Raw genomic sequence first — 27,601 nt, 5'->3', positions numbered from 1 at the left:
GTACAGTCCTAACATTTTCGGTGATGGCATAGTCTTAATATTTTCGGTGAAGGGACAATCTCAGCACTTCTTGAAGGAACAATATTGACATTTCGGTGAAGGCACAATAAAGATATAACTTCGCTATATATTTCAGAGATGGCTTAGGTGATACCATAATTACAGGGTCTCAGTATAGTAACACAATCTCAATGCATTCATTGTTTCGATGCAATCACATGATAAAGGGTTCATCACAGTAAGAAGATCTCGATGCCACCACAAAAATGAAGTCTCAGTGATATTACAATGATAAGGTCAAAGCAGTAAAAATATTTTGTCTTCCACTCATTGAAAGGATGGAACTTGGTACAACTGCCTATGGAGATCTATCTAGTACAAGCACAAGGAACCAGCTTAAGAAAATCAAGTAAGTATTCCATACTCAAAAAGATGCACTTGCAACATATATAATAAAATCAAAGGTATGTAATTCACAAGGTACATATGCATTTTAATTTCTATTATGGTTCATATAATCCATGTTTCTAACTAGTCTAGGATAAAGAGTGTACTCTCTAGATAATATATTAAAACACATTAATTCTCTTCCTCAAGGGATTACAAATACTCTAGGATTCTAAGAAAGAGTCATTGATTAAAGAAGGAATAATTTTTCATAGGATTCCATCCTCCATGGTTATGTAGGAAATCTAATTTGAGAAATCAAATCATGGTCTTGGTATCACATGTTTTTCTTGTACATATGTATTACAGGTATAAAAGATATTGGCTTAGTACTAAATAGACACTTCAAGGAATCCTTCCAAGGTCTGTTGGAAAACATATGCTATATCCTCAAGGAGTATGGAAGAGGACCTCCTAAGACAAGGTTTGTTAAGGAAAAAAGGTATGCCTCAAACTAAAAAACATTGATTTATTTATAATAAATTATTATTCATTTGATAATATATTACTAACAGCATTAGGTCTAATTGTATTGATTCATAATTATTCTTGTTTCCGATGATTAATCACTTGATAAACCTACCCTCATCATATTCATAATTGATTTTATAGAATGCTAGACAAGTTCTCTGGAAAACCCTAACCTAAGGATATGCTAATGTTAATGTTAATGTATGAAACCCTAAAACTGCTAAGGGTTATTATGAAATGCTATTTTGTTGTTGATGTCATGTTTGAGGTTTTTATATGATCCTGAAAAACCTAACTTGTTATGGTTGTAATGATGGTGTCTGAAATCCTGACCTTTGAAGTTTTGGTAAAGTAGGGTTTTCTATGTTATGAATTGAAACCCTAGATCCTTAGGGATTGGGTGATAAGAAAAACCCGTGTTATGTCTTTAGAGTCCTAGGAATGAAACCCTACCCTATTCTAAGCCGATTTATGTCTAACATAGGTAATGGTTTTGGTTTCTAGTTTTTGGCAATGGATTCTCGTAGATTCACTTTATGCTCCAATATCCCATTCTACTTACTCATGTGACATTCATGCTTGGCATTTGCATGCCCCTTAGATATTTTGTTGGTGTAACGGATATTAGCCAAACTTTATGCTTACAAGTTTAACATCTGTTTAGTGGTTACATTTCGGGATCATTGTTATTCATCGTTGTATTTTGACATCTTGAATTAATTAATAACAAGAATCACACCAAATTTATTTTGTAGACCCCATAGCCAGTAGGATTCAAGAATGTAGCTCATTATCATAATTGCATCATATATACTCAGTCTTTTTTACTTTTTGGCATGTGAATTAGTCTTTTAGAGGCATATCTTTATGTTGTCACAAACAATTTAGATGATTCAGAAGGTGAGAAATAAATCTTTGGTGTAATTGCAGATTTTAGGTTTGATAATTATATGTCATTTATAGGTTATAAATGTCTTCAAAGTTTCACTTCTAATTGAGTATTCGACTGAACATATTGAGTATATATTATATGTAACTATTTTTCCCTCCACCCACTTTTCATAACTTCCATGACCATTAGGTAGGGACCTACAATTTTGATGTTATTTTGCTTGTTTAGTAAAATATTTGCCAAGACTTTTAAAAGTTTTATAATTTATTGAAAGTTGTAGAATTTAAAATTTATAAAGTTTCAAGGTCTATTTTTTTAAAGTCTAATTTTTTAAAGGGTGTTAGCTCAATGGAAGAGCACCTTCTTTACAAGCAAGAGGTTGGCAGTTCGATTCCATCGTGTCTTAATATTCATATGGAATGGTGGTGATCAATTTTTGGTGACAAAGACTCTTTTTCCCAGCACCAACGAGCTTATGGTGACATTTTTGGACCCTTACTAAAATATAAAATGGGGATGATCAATGAATGCCACCATATATATACATCAATATTGACGTCCATAAAAGGTCCATCACCATAAATTGTTGTTGTTCATATGAAATAATGACGGTCATTATCTGTCATTATAATCATTAGTCATAACGAACCTTGAATGTCGCCACAAATTCACTTTTAGTAATGCCACCTTTGGTGATGCTCAGTTTTTTGGTGATGGAGGCTAAGGTTCGTCACCATTTCTCATATGAAATGGTGACAACCACTATCCGTCATTATAAATCATTGTTGGTGACAAATCATGAATGTCACCACAAAATCTATACTTTTGGTGACGTCACCTTTGGTAGCATTCATTTTTTAGTGACGAAGGCTCTTTTGACCATCACCAATGAGCTTATGGTGACATTTTTTGACCCTCACCAATAACCTTTTTTTTGTAGTGGAAGATGAGACTATCCATGTGGTGGGTTGGCTTATTCATATCTAAAAACTTATCTAGTGATGGAGCCCTGACATTCATGGATTCATGCAGACAATCCTCCATTTTTCTTGGAGCTCCACTAACTTAATGTGTATTTCTCATTTTGTTGATGCAGTCTCCCAATTTTCTAAACAACCATCCATTTAAAAAGAATGATCTATAAAAATATTCTTGAACCAAAATAAGCCATAAATTAGCAAAAACCACCACTACTATTCATTTCTTTATGGACATTTTGAAAAAACTACAATAGGGTAAGAGCATAATTCTACCCTAAATATATTTTTCCTTGTTTTAGTTCCCACAAGGACATCAAATTTTGTCTCATATCATTCCTATCCAATTGCTCCTCCTAATACCACGTTAACTGGATTACACATTCTCATATTTATATTTTTGTGCAATGAAAAATAATTGTTAAGCTTGATAGGAAAACCAATTAAATTAAAACCCTTGAGAATAACTCATCCTTAGGTAAATAAAATATTTATCATTAGTTACTTCCCAACACAATTTAAGAAAGTATTTAGATAAAAAAATGAATAGGAACAAGATGGAAATAAATATACTTACCAAGAGTTATTGTCTAGGATTATTTATGTTTTCTTCAATGCTTTAACATGTAGGACTAAAAATGTAAATCTGCAAACTTAGTAGTTACTTCCTAGGATTATTTATGTAAATCCTTATCCCTTAGGCAATTAAATTTTCCGCTTCATATATCAATTTGTAGTTTTTCCAAAAGCATAATATCCACTTAAGCAACACGCCACCCTACACCACTTTTTATATGTGGTAAAATGTTAAATTTATTTTGTATTGGATAAATAGTAGTCTTGAAATTAAAGAACACTTAGGTTACACAATTGTCGAAATTAACTTGTATTTTATTAATCAAGTTACTTCTCCAAAAATATTCAAATCATCAAATATAATTCATAATTCTAACAATTTACTAAAAAAAAATTAATGGTATGGCCTAAATGTTGTAATCTCTTGTTTTTTTTTAAGTAATTTTTTTGTTAATATACTTTTTAATAATCCTATAAAAATTTGTTAACATTGTACAATTGAATTATGGAAGGTGTATAATGAGGATTTTATGCCTAGTTGAATAAATTTATATATTTAAAAGTGCAATTTAAATATATAAATTCATTCAACCAGTTAAATATATAAATTCATTTAATTAGTTATGAATTTTTATATATTTAAGAATGCAATTTGAATTCCCTAATGGGGGTGAATTTATAGTATTAAATGTCCTGAGGTCATGTGATTCGAATGTGAAGGAGAAAACAAAGGTTACCCCTTGGATCAGCACCCACGGCACCACTTGTCTGACAGTCAGTCGTGCATGGTGTTTATACCATCCACAGGATCAACCATGAGGTTGATTATTAGAAAATTTTAAATGAAGGGATCTAGTGCATGAGGGAGCTTAGTACGACATTATTTTCGCTTGGAAATCCTGACCTTGATGATGGTTATGGTTGCACTGTGTATGAAACTAGTGTTTAATGAGGATATTAACATGCATGCCAACAAGCACACTTGTCCTCCTTTGCTTCTCTAGAGTTCAAGAGGTATTTTTGGCTCTTGTCATACACATGTTATTGGTTATTTCTATGAAGAGAGGGACCTTTCCCCAGGGTGCTAGATTTTCTAGAATGGTTTCAACTATGGTAACCCCCTATACATATCCTCCATTACAACTCAGTAACACTGGTGCATGACGATTTCCATGAATGTTAGGTGATATATTTCATTCCTTCGAATTTTCATGTTTGTCGTCAACTCATAGTTTATCGTGAATTGTTTGGTTTTGGTAGTCTGGTTTGGTCTTGCAGGCGTCCATGTTTTTCGTACTCTTTTTACATAACACAGCGACAAGCCCTTCATTTGAGTTGGTCGTTGTGTTACCCTTTGCCCCCTCCAAAATTGTTAGGTTCTTTTCTATGACATTTGGTATGTGTGTACCTTCTCAATTTGGTTTTGATCAAGTTCTTGGTTGGGTGTTCTGACAACCCTTAAGTATAGTTTTCATATGCCTTGCACATACATAAAACCAGAGTCAAGAGGAGTCTATATTGCTATTAGTCTGGGAGCGTCCATCCTGTTCATGGTTGACGACTTCTTTCTTTCATATTCCCTTCTAGTACCCCTCTTGTTAGACCTCCTTCATGTTCTAGTCTTCCCTCTTCATTTGTATTATGGTCTTTTCTCTCTCGAACTCTCATCCCACCACCACTTTAGTCTTAGGGTTCTGGGTCACAAATTTGGAGTCTAGTCATATTTCCTATATTACCCTAGTCTTGTCAGGTCTAGTCCTAATACATGTTTTCATGAACCCTCGGTTGCGCCAAGCTAGTTGACAGGGTGATTTTGCTAGAATTTCCACTTCCCAACATTTGCACCTCTTTTTGGCACTCTATTGCCTAACACTTTGACCTTGTCCCTCAAGAAGTGAGAAACGAGATCCTTCACATGGAAGCAAAGGATTTTGGAAACATGATATATTTCTCTGATACTGAAATCAATGGCCACACCTCCAAGTGGACTCCAGATCCTGGGAAATTTCATAAAATAAGACTTCACTTTCTACATTCAGTGGCACTGCACCATCAACTTGAAACGTTGTTTCACATGGTCATTAAGGACAATCAAATTGATCACTACTAGTTATTTGCAGGACAAGAGGAGATTAAAAGGATCCTCTAGGACTTCTGATACAATATCGATGATATAGTTGTCAGAATCACAAGGCTGGAACACTATGTTGTCTTTGACTCCAACTTTGGCTCTAACTCACAACTCCGCACACTAGTTGTGATCAATGCACCTGTAGAGGATTCAACCCAAGACAACTCCAATGCTCTTTCTCCAGTCATTATATTGGATTAACAATCTTTTTTGGCACTTGGTTTATCTTTTTAGTCTATGTTTTGTGTCTATCTTTACTATGTCTCTATGTCGATCTCTACTATGTGTCTACAGTTTTGTCTCAATGCCCATCAAGAACTCATGTATGTAATTTCCACTGGGCTACATAGTATGTCAGCTACTAAGTATTTCCTGATATCTTTTTTGGCAAATGTTGGGCTCAGGCCAACATTTGTTGTTCAATCTTTTGGTTTAGAGGATCCCATAGAGTTTTTGGTAAACTAAAGCTATCAATATACTAGTAGTTTTTTTATAATATAAGTATCTTGATATAGCTTTTTAAAATGCAATTAAATGGCCACAAGTTAAAATTGCAATTAAATGCAATCCGAAATTCTATTAAAATCATCTTTCTTTAATAACAACCACCAGAATGGCACAGATTATGAAGACAAATTCAACAAGATGTAATCTAATTAAGCCTAAGTGGGTTTTCAGGTTCAGGTTTCAAGGAATGATTACGTGTGGCATCTCCGAAAGGCAGACAGAGCGAATTGGGAGATTATGAAGCAATTTTTTCCATACTCTGACGCTGATTACTATCTGCTATAACCCGCAAAAAACTGATGAGGAAGAGATTTGAAATTTTTTTAAGAGTGCATAGCTGATCTAAATATTTCTTTGGGAAATGTTTTATAATAATAATTTTTCATTTATTATTGTTGGGTGTCATCTTTAGTATTAAAGACAAAGATAGTACAAATCCCTATATGGAAAGAATGCATAGGGACGGATTCTTTTCTAGTTGGTATTATTTTTAGATATTGGTATGATTTAATGGTGGCATGAGCTCTTATTCTTTGACCGTTTCTATATCTATGAAGTAAACCATATTAGTCTGCCTTGTATTTTTTTTGTATTTTTATGGTTTCTGTTAGGAACAAAAAATTATTGTGTTTGAACAAAAATACTGGCATGAGTTATTAACCTTTGGCTGCTTTTATCTGTATAAATTTCTGTTAATGCCTCTTGCATTCAAGTAAAGTAATATTGTGTAATAATAAATATTTTATTAATTTAATTATGAGAATATAATATGTAGTGAGTTAGAAGTGGTTAGTTTTTATATAAATATAATTTACCAGTTATTTTTATATAAATATATTTTCGTAGAATAATATTAACTTATGTTTAGTTAACTAAAAGTATACTTTTTCTTTTTTGTAAGCTGAGGCGGTACTCTGTTTTTTCCATTACTGAAAATAAAAGACAATACATATATAGGCAGGTCTCAACCCGCCCTTAAGGGAAACTGGGTCTCTTGACCATCTGAAGTTTTTAAAAGCCATCCAAAAAAAGTATATTGCCAGTCTATCTATCCAAGCTAAATACACCTCTATTCTTGCTATAGTCAAACTGTTTTTTCTCTGAGTCATTAACATCTAATATTGCAAAAAACAAAATACAAATATATAAAAACCTCCTTGCAGCAGATCCATCTTCTACTGGTTCATTGTATCTAGCTTTGGCTCTCTCTCTACCTTGACTCCCATTCCACCCACTTGAAGCATCTGCTGAATCTCGTCCATCTTTCTGTCTTGCATAAGTAGAGTGACCTAGATATTCTTCAATTCCTTTTTCAGGGTGGGGATCCCTTGGGCCAATTCGGCCATTTCCATGGCCACCTGCTCCATTGCTTTGGCCAGTAACCGCTTCATTCCCCAGTAAACATGTAACGATTGTTTATACAGGGACATTCTTCCTCTCGTATGCCCTAGGTCAGGGAGGAACCGCTCCCAATCTTCCATTTCGGGATCTGAACTCTCCTGCATGGCTTCTTCCTCTAAGTGATCAATTATCCTTCTGATATTTAGATTTGTATCATGGTAATACGCTTCTTCTGCTTCCTGAAGCTTTTTCCTCATGTCCTTCTTACCTCTTATTCTGCCTGTTGCCTCGCTAGCTTCTTCCTTATCGTGTCCCCGTCTTACGCCCCTACTCCCTCGACCGCCTCGTCCACCAGTCCCCTCTCTGCCTCTCTGGTTACCGCGCCCTCGCGTTCCTCTACCCCTTACTCGTCTGCCATCCTCCTCTTCTTCGTCTTCTTCCTGGTACTCTTCCTCGACTTCTCGGTCTCCCGTTCCAGTCTTTTTCCCCTTCAACTTACCTTCTTTTCCAGCCTTTGCTCGTCCTGGCTCCTCATCTATAATGTAATTCCGGATGTCAAACTCTTCCTCCGACTCATCCGGGATTGTTAGATAGATCTTCTGCAGGGCTTCCGCTGCTATGCTCTTTCCTTTCTCCTCTGGATTAGCCGCTTTGCTCCTCGTCCACCTTCCTTCTCCCCTTTCTTGGTCCTCTGCCATTTTCCTTGCTCTCTTTTGCTTCCGCTGACTCACCCTCGTCTGCTGCGATTTCCTAATTCTCCCCCTCGCTCAGCTTTGGTTCACACCTCGTTTCTCGCTTTGCAACGTTCTACTGCAAAGTATACTTATTACCATATGCAGAGTATTTATTTTTTTTGGTACAAAATGCAGGGTATAAACTATGTTTATATTATACAAAGTTTTTATATAAGAAAAAGGAGAATAGAAGAGGAGCTCAATATCTTTCTTAATTATCGTCATTTAATTGAGATCTTCTTTATAGGTATTTAATAGTATTTTTTTAAATAATAATTATATTTAGAATTTTGTTTTCCTTATATTTGTTTTAAATTTTATTTTTTTTCCTATATATCATTTGCATTGGCATTGGATTGAGATCCTATCATGACAAATATATCTTGCATGAAGGCCTCACACATCAACCCTAACCATTGATTATAAAAGAAAGTAAATATATAGAGCGAAAGTAAATATATAGAGCACTCTAATATGAATGTAGTGATAAAAAGACTCTTAAAACTTATTAATAAAATATCAACAACGAACATTTTTAATATTATTGAGATTTTTAGTTTTTTTAACCCAACATAATTAACATAATTGTTTATCGTGTTTTTATTGTTCATAAAATTTCTTAAATTTAGTTTAGTTCAATTTTCTATATATCTAATTTTCAATTTAAATTATTATCATAAAAATATTATTTTGCTTTCATAAGTAAATCACAACATTGTAAATTATTTATATAATAAAAAATAATTTCAATATATTAAAGAAATTAACATACATATATATAGCTTCATGATGATATTGTGTATTTATAATAGATGTTAGCAATGAGATACACAATTTTATGAGAAACAATTTCATGGAAAACTAGGGTAGACAAGAATAGCTTTTGTATAGTGAAATTTTAACGTCTCGTTCATCGCAAATTCGAATTCCCGTAACCCCAAGCTTATGGTCGGGAAATTAAGGCAATGCAATGAGAATGATGTAGAGTAAGAAGCATCAGCTCTAGAGTAATGGCAATCCCAGTCTTCATGATCATTTATGAAGGATACCTTAGAGGAGATGTCAGGCGATTATGTTCATAATATTGTAAAGCCCCCAAAGCACTTGATTTCTGATAAAAAGGTAATGTTATGTATTAAATAAAATGAAACACACTGGTCACCTCTACGAAAGAGAGTCTGAACCAGGAGAGTCTGGCTCTACGAAACGCTCTACATTGCTCATGTACATTACACAATATATAGTAATCACATATTTAGGAAAGTTAAAACCATAACCTAAAAAGTAGAAACTAATTCCTATCTTGAGGTCTTGTGAACCAACTCACTATTCTAAGATATTCTCCATTATCTCTAACACTCCCCCTTAATGGAGAAGGGGTTCACAAATATGCCTACCATTTCCCTAAACATTTCAAACTTGATTTTTCCAAGAGGCTTAGTGAGAATGTCTGCAACATTATCACATGTGTTATAATATACCAAATGGATTTCTTTGGATTGCACTTTCTCCCTAATGAAGTGGAATTGTGTATCAATATGTTTAGTGTTTTTGTGGAACACCAGATTATTAGCAAGTTTGATTGAACTCTGATTGTCGCATCTAATTGTTGTTGTGTCTATATATTCTTCCCTGACGTCCTGGAGAAGTCTCCGCAACCAAACTGCCTCACATGTTACTGCACACATGGCTTGATACTCTGCTTCCGCTGACGACAATGAGACTGTGTTCTACTTCTTACTACTCCATGTGATCACCTCGGATCCAATGCTGAATGCATAACTTGTTATGGATCTGCAATCACCTACATTTTTAGCCCAATCTGAATTTGTAAATCCTGTCAATCTAACATCAGAAAAGTCAGTGTAAATAATATTGTAATCTACAGTACCTTGTAGATACCTCAAAACACTTTTTGTTGCATTCCAATGGCTTTCAAGTGGGTTGGACATATATTGGCTTAGCACACTGACTACATAAGCCAAATTTGGTCTAGTGGTGGTTATGTAGGTTAGACTCCCAACCAGCTGTCTGTAAAGTGTCGCATATGCCTCCTTTGAGCCATCTTCACTCTGCAGTTTGATGTTCTGTTGTAATGGTACTGCTGTAGGCTTACACTGATCCATCCTAATTCTCTCTAATAGGCCTTTGACATACTTTCCTTGGGACATAAATTTTTTTCCTATATCTCTCCAGATTTCAAGACCCAAACAGTGTCTCAACTCACCAAGGTGTTTCATTTCGAATACCTGTGACATTTTTTGCTTGATTTCTTTGATCAGATATGTAGCATCACCTGTAATGATCAGATCATCTACATACAAAGAAATCATCACTGTGCACCCTTGCTCATCTTGCATGGTGTAAATATTAGGGTCGTTTTTTCTTCTGTTGTAGCCAAATTGTAGAAAAATGAATCAATCTTTTCATACCAAGACCTAAGTGCTTGCTTTAGTCCATAAAGTGATTTCTTCAATCTATAGACTAAATGTTCTTTCCCTTTCTGGACAAACCCTTCAGGTTTCTCTAAATAACCCTCCTATTTTAGTTCTCCATTTTAAAATGAAAACTTTACATCTAGTTGGTGTATCATCCAATGTTTCTTAGTAGCTAAAGCAATTAACATTCTGATAGTGTTTAGTTTAGCTACAGGGGCGAAGGTTTCTTCATAGTCTATACCTTGTTTTTGTGAATACCCCTTTGTTACCAATCTAGCTTTTAATTTTTCTATGGTTCCATCTGCATTAATCTTCGGTTTGTATAACCGTTTACAACCTATGGTTTGTTTTCCTTTAGGAAGTTCAACTAGTTCCCAAGTGTTGTTCCTGATTATTGATTCATATTCCTGTTCCATGGTTGTTTTCCATTCTCTACATTCATTTGCTTCTTATAACTAGAAGGTTCAACCACATTCATCTTACTAGTTATAGAAGCATTTTCCCTATATCTTGCAGGGAATTGAGCTTTCCTAACTAATCCCCTGAGAGGTGGGGTGGCCTCAAACCTTGTCTGATCATCATTCTTTTTTTCTTCCTGTTGTTGTTGCTACCACTACTGTTGTAACTGCTACTACTGCGGTTGTATCTGTTGTTGCTGTTGTTGTTCATCTTCTGCCTTTGTCTGATAATGATCCTGATTGTTTCCTGTTTCTTCACTTTCTTCTTCCACCAAGTACAAAATGTCCCATTCCTCATTGTGCTTATCATATTCTTCATGATCATGCTCATGGAATATGACATCTCTACTAACAAAAATCTTGTGAGTAGAGGGATTAAATAATCTATAAGCTTTATGTTGTGAACAATACCCTATAAAAGTACATCTGATGGCTTTTGAATCTAGTTTTCTTCAAACTTCCTTTGAAATATGGGCAAATGCTTTAGACCAAATACTCTTAAGTGTTTTACTGCAGGCTTAAATCCATATAATGCTTCATAAGGAGTTTTAAACTCAAGACTCTTTGTAGGACTCCCATTTTTCAAATAAATTGTAGTATTAAATGCTTCAGCCCAAAAACCATTCGAAAGATTCTTACCTTTCAACATGCTCTTAGCACATTCCACCAGTGTTCTGTTCTTTCTTTTAGTTACTCCATTTTGCTGTGGAGTATGGGGTACTGTGAACTGTTGCAATATTCCATGGTCTTTATAGTACCTAATAAGCTCATCTTTGTTAAGATAGTCTTCGGCAAAATCACATAACCAATCTTTTGTCGACGCGTTTCGAACCAACCAGTGTGGTTCATCGTCAGGACAAGTTGAAGAACCAATCTGGCTTAGCTCGATTAAATATAGTGTGCAGAGACTCCAACGGCTAAAATTCTAACGGCTAATTTGACCTAATGAACCTGGTCAAATCACTAAAATAGTTAATTAATATTTTTCTAGAAATAGTTAAAATTGGTAAAAAGGAATTCATTTGTTAATTTAAAATAAATAGATATATTATTAATATTATTTCTATTAATAGAACCTATAGTATAAATGGTTATTATATGTTAAATGATTTATTATTATTTATTATTTAAATAATTGAATAATAATAAATTAATTTAAAAATAGATATATTATTAATATTATTTCAAATCTCTAGTATAATATTACTATTTCAATTATAATGGTCATCATATAATGATATATTACTATTCAATTATATTATTAAATAATTATTATTTAATATTAATAATAAATATATATACTATTAAGCTCATCTTTCCTGTATTCTCCCCCTTGATCGGACTAGAGAATTTTTATTTGTTTCCTTGTTTGCCTTTCAATCATGTTTTTGAACTGCTTAAAGTATTCAAATGTGTGACTCTTCTTACTCAAGAAATACACCCAAGAAAACTTTGTGCAGACATTAATAAACAGTAAAAAATATATTGCACCTCCTAATGACTTTGTTTGCATGGATCCACAGAGGTCTGTATGCACTAATTCAAGTATATCCCTATGTTTCTTTTCTAGTCGAACAAGGAATTCTTCTCTATGCATTTTTGCTAATGTACATGCATCACAATCATTATTTACTTTCTTTAGCATAGGAAGATCTCTTACCATTTCCTTCTTCTGTAGTAACAGCAAATCATTGTAGTTGATATGACCAAAGCTCGATACCATGATAAAAATGCGATGCTATGTATTAAATGAAATGAAACCCATTGGTCAGCTCTACGAAAGAGAGTCTGAACCAAGAGAGTTTGGATCTGCAGAATGCTCTACATTTCTCATGTACATTACACAATATATAGTAATCATAGATTTAGGGAAGTTAGAACCATAACCTAAAACATAGAAACTAATTCCTATCCTAAGGTCTTCTCAACTAACTCACTATTCTAAGATATTCTCCATTATCTATAACAATTTCCCAGTCCACCATGATGGGAAATGATAGGTTTTGTCTGTACAAACAAGGTGGTAAAATTTGCAACACGTAGTCTAAAGAGGTGGAGATTTCCTGGAAAGTTATGGAAATTCTGGTTATATTTAGAGAAAATCCAGCTAGGATTTTTGTAAAGCTAAGTTATAGTTGTTAAACTTCAAAATTTTAGGTGTTTTAGACGTTTTTTATGGTGCTAAATCCATTTCCACCATCAAAAACACGATTCAAACACTGCCTCTACAAGATTTTTTGAAATTTATTTACCTGGATTCCGACCACTTTTGACCATCCGGGCAATTCCTCCGCCTCGTTAGGCGACTCCAATCCGCAATACATTAGATTATCACTAAGTGAATGTTATTGGGATAATAAACAAATCGTTCGATTCAATGTAATGATGCCAGGTGTATAGTAAAAAGGAAGATGTTACTGACTTCTTCTACAAGAAAATAACCACCATAGCAAATCAACAAGATTTTGGCATATGGAGTCTACATGAGTTGTCCATGAACATATTTCATTATGGAGTCTATATAAAAGCATCATTGGTTGAATGATAAACCATAGCATTTTCATAGAAATTTAGCTAAACATATAGGCATGGTTGTATGTTGTTCTCCCAATCAATTACTTTAAACTAAAACACCAAGCAATCATTCATAACAAAATCATTGTTGATCAAATTCAAATGCTAGAATATTGGATCTCAATTTTTGATCACTCAATGCGAAGATGACTTTCCAAAATGTGTCCACTATCTTGCATGGTTCATAGGGTTGGGAAATAATATTATTATTGGATCTGATCACATATATTGGGTGCTAGGGAGATTGTAATATTCAGGAGTGCCTTATCTGATGCTTAAATGGATGTGGGATATTTTTCTAGCCAAGTTATATGTTCGTGGAGGGGTCCCTGCCCCTCATGGAAGTGCACAGAAGAACTCGGTTTGGTCAGAGATATGGCGAGGGTATGGGAACAGACAGGTACTTGCATGAATTTCATAGGAATCTATCGAGGGGGTTACATGATTGGATTATATGGACTCGTATGATGAAAGGGGGAGCATCATGGTTGTCGTTATTTATAACACTCTTTGCAGAAGGTAGGTTCAGCGATTGGGGATATGTGTCTTTTACAAATTTTGGAATACAAATGCTCCCATCAAAATCATCATCTTTTTCTGGCTGGTTTGCAAAAATAAGAACTTCATATGGGAAAATCTTCAAAAGAGGCAATGGCATGGACCAAGCATCTGTGTGATTTGCACGAACGCGGAGGAGAACAATGAACATCTATTTCTTAAATGCCCCTATACAAGTATGGCAAAAATTGGCTTTCCATGTATTCGATTTGATAATATGAGACTTGTATGATATGGTGGAGTACTCAGAAATGTTGGGTGTGGAGCCTGATTATCTTCTGTATTCAAAGGTCTCAGCTGGATGTATACCCTAGGAAGACTATGCACCCCTCCACAGCCAAAGTGCCATACATCTTGCAAATAACTCTACATTTCATTCCAAGACTAAGCATATATAGCTCAAGTACCATTTCATACGGTCAGCATTGGAAGATGGACAGTTGAAGCTAGAAAAGATACACACTAGCCAGAATCCTGTAGATATGCTAACAAAAGTTGTAACCAGGGAGAAACTAAGAATCTACTCAGTTTCAATTGGTCTTCAAGTATGATGAAGAATATGAGAAACAACCAGGTCCAAAGTGGAGTCATTGTCTAGCAAATGAAGTAGTGGTGGAGTTGCTATAATCAGTCTCCAAGTGGGAGATTGTTGGGTGTGGAGCCTGATTATCTTTTGTATTCAAAGGTCTTAGCTGGATGTACACCCCAGGAAGACTGTACACCCCTTCACGCGGGGGGATGAGGGGGGACTTGTCCCCCCCGTGGGGGTTCGGAGGGGTTGATCCCCCCCGCTATGGGGTCCAGGGGCCAGCGGTCCCCTGGCAAGGGTTCGGGGGTAGTGCTCCCGAAGCTAAAAATAGATGTAAAATTGCCTTGTAAAAGTCTAGTAATTTCTAGTCAATCTGGGACATTCATTGGGCAGATGATATTATGGTAGAAGTTATGTTTAATTTAGGGTTTTTTGCCCTAGAAGGCAACCCCTCACTATATATGAGGGAATTTTATTGCGTCTATGGAGATCTGTATTCTGAGTGAGGAAGAGAGAGGAGATTGAGAGCGAAGAGAATGTTATAGCAGATCTGTTGTAGGTTGTATCCCTTCAGTTTGTTGGACAATATAAAAGGAAAGACTAGTTGTTTCTCCGTGGATGTAGCCCAAACTAGGTGAACCATGTATATCTGTGTCTCTCTTGTTTTGTGCGTTTTCTGTGTTTATATTTCTGCAATATTTTATGTGTTCCATTGCTCCGTAATATGCACCCATCAAAGTCATCCTCTTTTTCTGGCTGGTTTGCAAAAATAAGAACTTCATATGGGAAAATCTTCAAAAGAAACAATGGCATGGACCGAACATCTGTGTGATTTGCATGAACGTGGAGGAGAACAATGAACGTCTATTTTTTAAATGCCCCTACACAGGTATGGCAAAAATTGGCTTTCCATGTATTTGATTTGATAATATGAGACTTGTATGATATGGTGGAGTACTCAGAAATCCTATTGGTAGATTACCCCAATCCTATTTTGGACTATTTGGAAATGGCGGATTAAGAATATTTTTTAAAAACTCTCGCGATAGTGTTATGATTGGGTGGAATAAGAATTTTTTTGGAAACTCTCACAATAGTGTTATGATGGTTTTTTATAACACTCTCTCTTGTCATTCTATGGGTTTTTCCCTTGATGTTGGTTCCAATAAAGAGCCATCCGGCTGGCTTTTTTGATGGGGCAGCACAGAGAAACAAATGGGGATGTGGTTTTTGGATTAATACTTCCAAAGAATGGGAATTTTGGGTACACTAGAATGCAGGTAGTGGCACAAATACAAGGGCTAAAGTGATGGCCCTCTAGGGACTGTTATTGTTTTCTCACTTCCTCAACATCCCTGACATCAACATTTTTGGTGATTCTGAGATCATTATTGAGCATGTACATGGAGTCGCTAAAGTCAAACAACTAAAATCAAACAACAAGCAATCAAACAGCAAAAATCAAACAACAAGCTCTCTGTGGATGGCTCTAGAAAATGATAGTCTATGGACAACTTTCAGGGAATCCTCAATATTGCACATCGAAAGGGAACACAACCAACAAGCTGATCGATTGTCAAAGAAGGATTTACAGGAGCAACTGGATGGTATGCACATTCAAGTCAAACTGAGAGACACTACATTGAATGTCGCGATGTTCCCATTTCTGAGTAACTATAGTTTTGTTTTTTCTGTATAATCTATGTTTATCTTTCTTTTTGTTGAGAATTTGCTTGGTCCATTTTCTATAGCTGTGATTTGATGATAATATAGATAGAGAATGTGGATCATATGTATATCTCCACATGTGGTTGTGAATGAAGGCTCTTTTATTTTATACACCTATTTATATGTCCCTATCAATATATGGCTTATCTTTCTGAGTCATCTCATTTGAAATATGATGTACAGAATGTTGTGAAATCTATCTACTGTATGGGTCACGAGATACTCACACATAAATGGAAATATATGTTGTGAAATCTATCTATTGTATGGGTCGCGAGATACTTGCACAGAAATGGAAATACAATATCTGATATAGTTCTTGGAATGACAATATATGTAATATGCTCTCATAATGGAAATACATATCGCTTTTTTCGTACTGAAGAAAAAAAAATAGTTCTTGGAATGACAATATATGTAATATGCTCTCATAATGGAAATACATATTGTTTTTTTCGTACTTAAAAAAAAAAAAACAGCTGAATTCAACAGAGCTCATGGATCCCAAATAAAAGTTGTGGTTGTCTTTAGAATTCCATGTGAAGGTATTTAGTTGCACAACCCTCCACGTTACCATTGTAATAACGCGTAGTCTAACGAGGTGGAGGAATTGCCCGTAAAGTTATAGAAATTCCGGTCATATTTAGAGAAAACTTGTCAAGGATTTCTGTAAATCTAAGTTATAATTGTGAAATTTAAAAATTTTAGGTGTCCTAAACGTTTTTGATGGTGCTGAATCCATTTCCACCATTAAAAACACAATTCAAACACTGCCTCTACAAGATTTTTTGAATTTTTTTTGCCCAGATTCCGGCCACTTTTGGCCGTCTGGACAATTCCTCTGCCTCCTTAGACGACTCCATATAATAAAACTTGTAATGACACTGGAATTCCACCTAAACATATTTACCTGCACAAAACCCCACGCTATCACTTTAATACCACAATAGACTTGTAGTGGCCATCGAATACCAAGGGGAGTAAATTAGTCACTCCAATATTACTTAATTTAAAATTGAAATAAATTGGTTGGATTTTCAGGTGAGATTTTGGTAAAATTTTGTAAATTTTTTTTAGAAATTTCATTAAATGGTTAAATTTTTAAAATTTTTATTTACAATTTTCAAGTTTTAAAATTTTAAATATATTGAATGTTTTTGATAGTACTGAATTTATTTCCATTGATTTAAACACTATTACCATTAAATTTTTAATATATATATAGATATAAATTTCCAACCCAATTTACTCCCTGCGCAGACAATATCTCGGACGAAATTCATTGTAACTGCGTCAAAATCCATGGAAAAAAAGATGAGGGAAAATAACAACACGTCAAACTCGATAAATCGTGCGTAAAGTATATATATATATATATATGCACATTCTTATTTTCACGTAGTTTTCTGAGGGAGATGCCTTATGGGTAAAAGTTTATAGAAACGCATACCCTCAACTCAACTGTGCATGTGTGTTAACCAGGGGTTCAAAACGAGGTCAGTTAGGTAGTTTGACTCCATTTTGGGAGAATCGTAGATCTTGTATGCACACATTTTAAATAGTGTCGCGACATTACAGTTGTTAGGGACAGATTTGAATTCACGTTTAGTAGTTTTTTTGTTTAGTATTTTTTTTTTTTTTACCCCCGTCAAACAGTTTTATCGACAATGGTTTTTGGGTTGATTCCTGTAAGAGTATTCATCGGCCTTGGATGCACTCTGTCGACTAGCGGTCAGAAAGGGGCGACCGGTAAATTTAAGTGGCAACAGAATTTCAAGAATGGAAAGTAAAGTAAATTTTAAAATGGAATAGTAAAGTCATAGAAGTGAGAATATAAGGAACGTCTGAGAGCGTTTGGATTCAAATTGTGGTCCTCCTCTAGACCAGTTGTCTTTCGCCTCCGCCTTCTCAGTGTAGGCATCGGCGTAAAAATCGGCATTCCATTTCGACTCTATACTAAGTAATAGAAATTACCTTCCTTGTCCGACCACTTTGACGAGATACGCGCCACCCGGCCACATGGGCACCTTGAATTCTCTCACGCAACCCACATGGGATCCTCAATTCTCCCACCATCACTTTCGTAGGGTCATAAACGTATGCGAAAAACATGTGATGTGTTTTTGGAATAAAATATGAAATTCATATTATGAAAATTTTGACACCATTCAGCGTCACAAATTTTGACTTTTTAACCAATTGTTCACTCTATATGATAGGCATCACTCATGTAATGTAAAATATCCATCATGAGACATGTTTGTGCCCTCTCAATCTCAACAACATTATATTTAGATCATTCTTAATCTTATGATAGTCATCAAAGTTTATATATATAAACTCAAACACATATAATTATTATAAAATTTAATATTAACAAATAAAAAATAGTAAGCAAATCTTATATAACAAAAAAAATAGTAAGCAAATCTTATAGTAAGCAAATCTTTTGTCGAGGCGTTTCGAACCAACCAGTGTGGTTCATCGTCAGGACAAGTTGAAGGACTAATCTGGCTAAGCCTGATTAAATAGATTGTGCAGAGATCCCAACGGTTATATTGTAACGGCTAATTTTGACTTAGTCAAACTAATAATTTTATTATTAAACGAAACCTACTATTATTAGTTAATTGAATATAATAAATATAATGGTCATTATATTTATTAAAAATCTATATTTATTATTATTCTTAAATTAATTAATTCCAAATAAATAGTATTAAAATACTATTAATCTTTAGAATTTAGTTACAATGGTAATTGCGTATTTAAAAATTGTTTATACCTAAGGATCCAATGGTAAAGATATAATAGTTAATAAATTATGGTAAATTCAATGGTAAACTACCTATAATGGTCATTAATAAATTATATTAATATTCCCAAATTATTTAACTCTAAATAAATGGTAATAAATTACTATTGTTTTTAGAATCAAGTTATAATAGGTAAAAGTTTAAACCAAAAAATCATTTTAATTTAAAAATTTTTAATTGTAAAGGCCCATTCGAAATTAAATTAATAAGTACTAACCACTAATCTATATTTTCTTAATAATTTATAGTTCTAATAATATTAAAAAACAATAAATAGTATTTTAGTTAAATTAATATTCCTAGAATGTAGTTTACCTAAGGTAAATGCCAAAATTAACATACATGTTTATTAATAATAGTATATTCATTAACCTAATATTATTGGTATATCATATATTATTCTAATAACTTTTTGTTTATCATTTAACCTTAAGGGTCATTAGGTAAAATTGGATTACCTCTTATCATTAATTATATTCAATAATTTATCAATAATAATTTACTAAAATTCTTATTAGAATTAATTATGTTATTAGTTATTAATCTTATCACTTATAAGGTTTAGAAAAGGAAGGCCTTTATTAATTCAATATAAGGAAACCAGTTAAAAGTAAAAATCAATGAAACAATCTAATCTAATTTAAAATACCTCTTGGAATAAGGTTAATACTAACAAACTAAAACCTCAAGCACTCTAGATTAATAAGGCAACCCGCCAAAACCAGAACTTGAGGAGAGAGAAGACAGAAACCCTAAGAAGGAACAAAGAGGGAAGGGTGGAGGCTAGGAAGACAACGCTGGGACCCAGCAACTGCTAATCTTCCAGCCATCATCCCTATTAAGATTGTTCGGCCTTTTCTCAATCTCCAGGGCCTCTCTTTTAGTTATAGAATTTGCCAAAATTTATTAGAAGTGTGTGGTATTCTTAGCTTTTGCTGGTAGCTTTCCTTTTATAATTTATAATATATTGAACTTTTGTATTAAATTATTATTTGTATTAATGATAGATTTTTTTGTTTGTATATATCTCTAATAGAAGTTTGTGGCATATGTATTTTTTAATTTTATGTATTTAGTTTTTATATTTACATAGAAATTTATTTTTCTATATGTACGTATGCATAGTTTTTTTTGGATTTTACATCAAATTTATTAAATTTTTAGGTTAGAAATATCTTCATGTGTGGCATGAAAGTTTATTTATTTATTTTGATTTAAGCTTAAAATCTATTCAAATTTTATGGCATGACATTTATAGCGAGAATGGGGAGAGGAGGGACACAGAGAGAAGGTGGGGGAGAGAGGAAGATACAAAGAGAGGAGGTGAGATAGATATGTTGAGAGGATGAGATTGAGAGGGAGAGAGAGAGGGGTGTGAGAGATAGGGCGGAATAGAGAGATAGAGAAGAGGGAAGGGAGGATGGATAGAGAGAGATGGGAGGAAACGAAATGGAGGCAGAGTGGGAGGGCGGGAGAGGGAGAGGGACAAAGAGAATGATGGGGGGGAGGGACGGGCGTGAGAGGGAGAGGGAGAGGTAAAGGCAGGGAGAGGGAGACATGAAGGGAGGGATGGGGAGAGAGAGAGGGAAGGAGGGAGGGAGAGGGAGAGGAATTTAGTAGAAGGAGGGTGTGAGGGAGAGAGAAGGAAGAGGGGGAGGTCGAGAGAGAGGGAGAGGGCGAAGGGGTCAGATGGAGGGAGAGAGATGGGAAGGGGGAAGGAAGGGGAGAGAAATAGAGGTCTAGGGAGAGGGAGAGAGATAGAGAAGGAGATGTTGGAAAATACTGAGGGGGGGTGAATCAGTATTCCTTAGCAATTAGCACTTTTAAATCTTTTCAAAGCATTAGTTAATCTTCAATTATCATTAATTTTTATGCAGTAACAACAATGAATAAAAGAACACAGGAGGCACAAAAATTTTAGGTGGAAAACCCCCTCCAGGTCAAAAACCATCGAACATTTTTCTAATAATTCTTTAATCTTCAACTCCAATTGAAAAGAAAGCTCCAACTTCCTAGAATATAGAAAAGAATCCTTCTCCAGCTCCCACTGGATGGACGCTCAAATGCCTGAGATTCTTCAGTAGTCAACTAAACAAATGCCCCAACACCCAATGAGCTACAACTCACCCTAACACCACCCTACCACCCAAAAGTTTTCACAGGCTTGAACCTGATGGTGACTTCATGCACCAGCGTAGCACCACCCTACCACCCTATAGAAGAATAAAAGAAGAATGGACTCTCGTACCAAGTAAAATGGTCCACTTTACAATGATATAGAATGATGTAGAAGAAGAAGAAGAAGACACACTAGACCATAACCCCAACTATGACGCAACCACTTAATGATGATCCTAGACCTCCCGACACTACCACTTCAACTCTTGGTAGATAGACACTTGTACAACTATTACAATGATGCTTTTACAATGAATCTATACAATGATACTTTTACAATGATTGTGTGCAGTGCTTCCCACTTCAAGACTTCATGTGGTGAAGTTCTTGTTGTTGTTCTGCACCTTGATTGTTGCTCTTGTCATGCTACTCTTTCTCACTCTTCAGAACATTAGATTATGCATTGGGTCTTCTCTTGATGAATATATAATACCTGCAAATAGTCTTCAAAGAAATACCCATGACATGATAATAACAAAACTTACCTCATCCTACAGAACATATGTCAGTGCTAAACAAAAACAAGTTAGAATACAAAGAAACTAATGCAATTAAGAGATGAACATGCATGTACAAAAGATACCTACCTATAGCTTACCTTTGTTGCATCTTTTATTGCACCTTGCTCTTTGTTGCCCTAGAAAGTCTGGTCCTTTGCACCCCTTGACAACACTTGATCTAGTTTTTCTTGCCTTCTAGGAGCAGGATATTTAATTTGATGTATCTCTGTGATTTTAGATCCCCATCATGTGATCTTTGGTCCTGTAGAAGCCCTCTGATTCTTCTTTCCAATACCATAGGTTTGACCTGATTTGGACTCTTCAAGACAAAATTATGCCCAATCTCTCACAATGACATAATTATGGACTAGTTTAGTAGAGCAAACTTGTACGATGTACCACGTGTCACTATTTCCTCCTTCGGCTCTAAAATTGATATACAGAAAACTATATTTTGTGCACTATCCACCACTTTTTATAGAATTCCAATCTGCTTCTCTGAGAGAGACTTATGACGATTTTCCCAAGGTCACTTCTTTGAGATGATATTCAGTAGCCTACAAAAACCCTAACTTCCACAGATCATATATTCAATAATATAGCTAACCAAGATCTAAAAATCGGTCACGACGTTCATCAGGATTGTGAATAAAATGGGTTTTAATTTTAGAATCTAAGACTTCACAGAAATGAAGTTATAGTGAAAATTTCATGATCACTACATTTGGAGGATATATGAGATTTCTTTTTATAGAGTTGAGAGGGGCTTCTATAGAGAATGTTGGAGGGATTTTAGGAGCTTAAAAAATTATTAATTATTGACTATTCAATGACCAAAACAAATTATGAGTGCCATGCCACAACCCCATAGGGTTTTAGCCCACGAACTGGGGTTACTAACTTCGAACATGAATATCTCTCAAACCGTGAAGAATTACTTGACGTGCCATATATCAACGGAAACATCTCGATGAGTAGAATCTATCTCGAAAATCCTTGACTCAAAATAGAGTAAGTTTTCAAGTCAAAATTCCCTTGCAAGATCAGGGTAGCCCCTAGTGCTACTTGGGTTGACATCAATGACATCCTCAGATCATATTTAGATTAAAAATCTCCCCCTTTGGCATTGATCGCAACACAAGTATTCCCCCTGCAATCAAGGCACCTCTTCCTACTGCTTTCTCTCCCCCTTTGACATCAACGGCAAAAGGTAACTCCCCCTAAAACACAACCATCCTATGGACCTGCACACACTTCCACTCCCCCTTTATTTTCTGAATAAGGAAAATCTGATAAGAACTTAGGAGAATCCCAAGCTTCTGGCGAAGCTATTCAAATGCTTCACGAGGTAAAGGTTTAGTGATGATATCAGCGATTTGTTCTTTTGTACCAGCATATTCAAGTTTGATTTTCTTTTCAGTGACTTATTCTCTAACAAAATGATATTTTATCGAAATTTGTTTTTTTTTAATGCATGACATGATTCTTGGAGATGCTGATGGCACTAGTGTTATCACAAAAGATGGGAATAGGCTCACTGAATTGTACTTGAAGATCTTGCAATTTTTTTTTCATCCAAAGGACTTGAGTACAACAAGTTGTTGCTGCAATGTATTCTGCTTCCACTATAGATAACGAGATTGAGGTTTTCTTTTTGCTCAACCATGATACAAGACAACCACCTAGATATAATGTTGATCCACTAGTACTTTTACAATCATCAATGCTTCCTACCCAATATGCATTTGTAGAGGCTTGAATAATGAGATTGTTGCCCTTGGGATGCCACAAGCCATATTCTATTGTGCCCTTTAGATATCAAAGAATTCTTTTGAAGGCAATAATATGTGATTCTTTTGGTGCTGCTTGGAATCTTGCTACTTGTCCAACTGCTTGCATAACATCTGGTCGGGAGGCTGTTACATATAGAAGACTACCAATCATATATCTGTACAGCCTCTGATCCACATCCTTAGATGAGTCGTCTATTCTCAATTTGCAACCTGTTACCATCGGAGTAAGGACGAGTTTGCAATCTTCCATTTTGAATTTCTTGAGCATTTCCTTGATGTATTTGGCTTGACATATAAATATTCCTTTCTCTTGCTAAGATATTTGAAGCCCTAAGAGGTATGTCAACTCACCAAGTAAAGACATCTCGAACTCACTTTGCATATTTGTAGCAAATTTCTTACTTAATCGATCATCATTGCTACCAAAGACTATATCATCCACATATCCCTCAATGGTTGTTAAATTATCCTTATCTATTTGTACATAAAGATTTCTATCAGCAGTACCTTTCTTGAACGCTCGTTGACGTAGATATCCATCAAGATGAGCATACCATGCTCTGGGAGCTTGCTTGAGACCATACGGAGCCTTCTTTAACCTACAAACATAGTCTTCTTTTTCTGATAGTAGAAAACCTTTAGGTTGTTCGATATAAACTTCTTCTGCTAATTCTCCATTCAGAAATGCTGACTTAACATCCATTTAGTATACTTTTATTTTTCTTAAGCATGCATAGCTGAGAAACATACAAATGGCTTCCATTTTGGAAACTGGTGCAAATATTTCGTTGAAATCAATTCCTTCCACTTGTGCATAGCCTTTGCAAACCAATCTTGCTTTTTTTCTTGGTAACCTATCTATCTTCATTCAATTTATTCCTGAACACTGATTTAGTCCCAATGACATTTTATCTTTTGGTCGTGGAACTAATTCCAAGATGTTAGTCTTCTCGATTTGATCCAATTCTTCATTCATAGCTGCTACCCAATGTTCATTCTGGCTAGCTTCCTCAAAACTACTAGGCTCAAAGGTTGCTAGAAAAGAAATGTGAGCTTGTTGTGATGAACGAAGTTGTCGACCTTTTCTTGTTCCAATTCCTTCATTTATGTCACCAATGATTTGATTTGATGGATGGTTCTTTTGAATCCATTATTTTGTTCTCTTTGGAGGAGCTTCTTGTTGTTGTTCCTGTATATCTTTTTGATCATTATTTACTTCTTCCTGGTTAACAGTTGCTTCTTTTTCTATAATTTTCTCTGTACCTTTTTTCAGCCTCTATCTCAAGTTTCAAAGATTATATATCCTCATCATTATTTGTTAGAACACTATCTTCGTCAAATGTAACATTTGTGCTCTCCACTATCTATTTTCATCATAGATTATAGCATTTATAGGCCTTTATTTTGTGTGAGTAACCAACAAAGATACCTTCATCAACATGTGATTCAAACTTACCCAACTTTTGATCTTATCTTTTGATATAACATTTGCTTCTGAAGATTCTGAAATATTTTACATTAGCCGGTTTTCCTTTCCATAATTCATATGGGGTCTTATTGTAATTATTTCTAAGAATTCTGTTGATAATGAAGACTACCATATCAATTGCTTGAACCCAGAATTTTTCATCCAATTTTGGGTCCTTCAACATTGTTCTACCAATTTCCTGTACGGTTCTATTCTTTCTTTCAGCAACTCCATTTTGTTGAGGTGTTCGTGCTGCTGAAAATTGTCTTTTTATTCCATTTTCATCACAGTATCACTGAAATAATTTGGAAGTGAATTCTTCGCCATTATCTGATCTTAGACACTTTATTTTTAAATCAGTTTCATTTACGACCAACTCCTTGTAGATCTTAAAGCACTCAAATTCTTCAGATTTTTTCTTTAGGAAACTGACGACTGTCATACTGGTATAGTCATCTATTATTAACATGAAATATAGTTCTCCATATAAGCATTTTGTTCCCATAGGACCACATAGATCAGTATGTATCAATTCCAATGGATGTGAAGCAAAGTGTTCTTTTGTTTTAAATCCACATTTTGTCTACTTGACGTGCATATGGGCCTCACATAGTGTGTTGGAAGGTTTTGAGATTTTCGGCATTTCTCGTACTACTTCCCTTTTTCTTATCCTGAAAATATTGTCAAAGTTTATGTGACCCATTCGTTTGTGCCATATCTAGCTTTCATCTTCTTTAACTAGTAGACATGCTTTAGTTGCTTCATCCATAACAAATATGTCTTTTGGAGCTCGACTTGTTGTAGCCACAATTTTACCATACCTGCCTTTCTTGATTTCACATTTTGTGGAGTTGAATAGCATTGTGTGTCCTTAATCACACATTTGTCCAACACTGAGCAGATTGTGATTAATGTTTTCAACCAATAGAACATTCTTGGAAAGAGCATCTTTGCTTCTGAGACTAACGGTACCTGATCCTATAACATTTGAAGATCTATCATTTCCAAAGGACACGGTTACATCCTTCTTCTCTTTCAGAGATACAAATTTCTTTCTATCTCCAGTCATATGCGTTGAGCAACTGCTATCAACATACCAAAAATTTGTGTTGTTTTGAGCCTTGAGAGTGAGAGCACAATTATCAGTGTTCTTCTTCTTCCATGTTCATTCGTTTTGTGACTTTGAAGATTATTCTAGAGGATTTTCAAGTCTGTTGTCTTTGGCTATGTGTCCAAAGTTTCTACATTTGTATCATTCAATATTACTTCTTAAATGTTCAAATCTATTTATGTTTCGTTGAACCTTGGGAGGTTCATATTTGACAGATCTCCTAGAATTGTATTGGTTCCTAGGGTACATGCGATATTCTACAACTTTGACCAAATTTTCCACATGAATAACAATAGCCATGAAAAATATGTTGGCACCTGGATGGAAATCTTCGTCGTGGAATTGTCGTCCAAGGTTGTTCTTGCAAATCTTGTCCAATGAAGTCTACATGCATGTCGGATCTTATAGGTTCATTGTATTTTGTTGTAGAAGGTCCCACTTGTTCTTTGTAACCAAGGCTAGTTCTATCGTTGTAAGATCATTAAGTGTTGATGAGTTCTTCCAACACCCTTGAACTTTTGGTATAGTTTTGGATAGTTTTTCCCTTCTTCACTTCCTTACGTAGCGAAACTACTTCGGCTTCTAATGCTTCCGTTTCTCAGTTGTTTTCTTCCAACTTCTTTTGAAGTGACTCTTCAATACATTTGTGTTCTTCAACTTCAATTTTGAGACCTTGAACTTGTTCTTCAAGAGTGTTGGAATGGATCTTCTCAACCTTGAGCTCTTTTATAAGCTTGATTTCCTCAAAAAAAAATTCTATGGTCAACCCTTCTTCTTCGTTGTTTGATAACTCTTGTTTATTGTGCTTGGCCATAAATAATACTCTCTCATTGGCTTCTTCTTCACTGTCACTATCTTCATCGGATGATGAGCTATCTTCTTTAGAGAGAAAGTCCCTTTTGAATCCTTTCTTCTTTCCTTGCTTGTTGAATTTCTTAATCCTTTCTTTCCTTTTGAGTTTCCATCACTTTTGTTTAGACATTTTGCTACGAAATGCCCAACTTCACCACAGCCGAAACATATCAATGGAAGTTTACATATAAATTTTACATTACCAGTTTTTAGCTTTCTCGTAAAGTAAGCATATTCTCCATCTGAAAAGCCTTCTTCATCATCTTCCTTTTCTTCACACTTGTAGGTGCAAGTGTAGGTCTTTGCCTTTGAAGGTTGTTTGTCCTTATTAGTTTTCTTAGATGTAGCAAACGCAGTTTCTAGAGTCGAAGTACCCACTTGTTCATCAAGTCTCATTTCATATGCTATGAGAACTCCATGTTATTCCTCTTTGCTGAGTTTGTCCAAATTTACACTTTATTCTAAGATTGATACCTTTGGGTTTAATCTTCTTAGTAATGTTCTAAGAATCTTTCGTATAAT

Source organism: Pinus tabuliformis, chromosome 6 (assembly GCF_031772625.1).
Source record: "Pinus tabuliformis cultivar Carrire ecotype Pingquan chromosome 6, CPIR1, whole genome shotgun sequence".
NCBI classification, from domain to species: domain Eukaryota; kingdom Viridiplantae; phylum Streptophyta; class Pinopsida; order Pinales; family Pinaceae; genus Pinus; species Pinus tabuliformis.
This window is presented reverse-complemented; position numbering follows the sequence as displayed.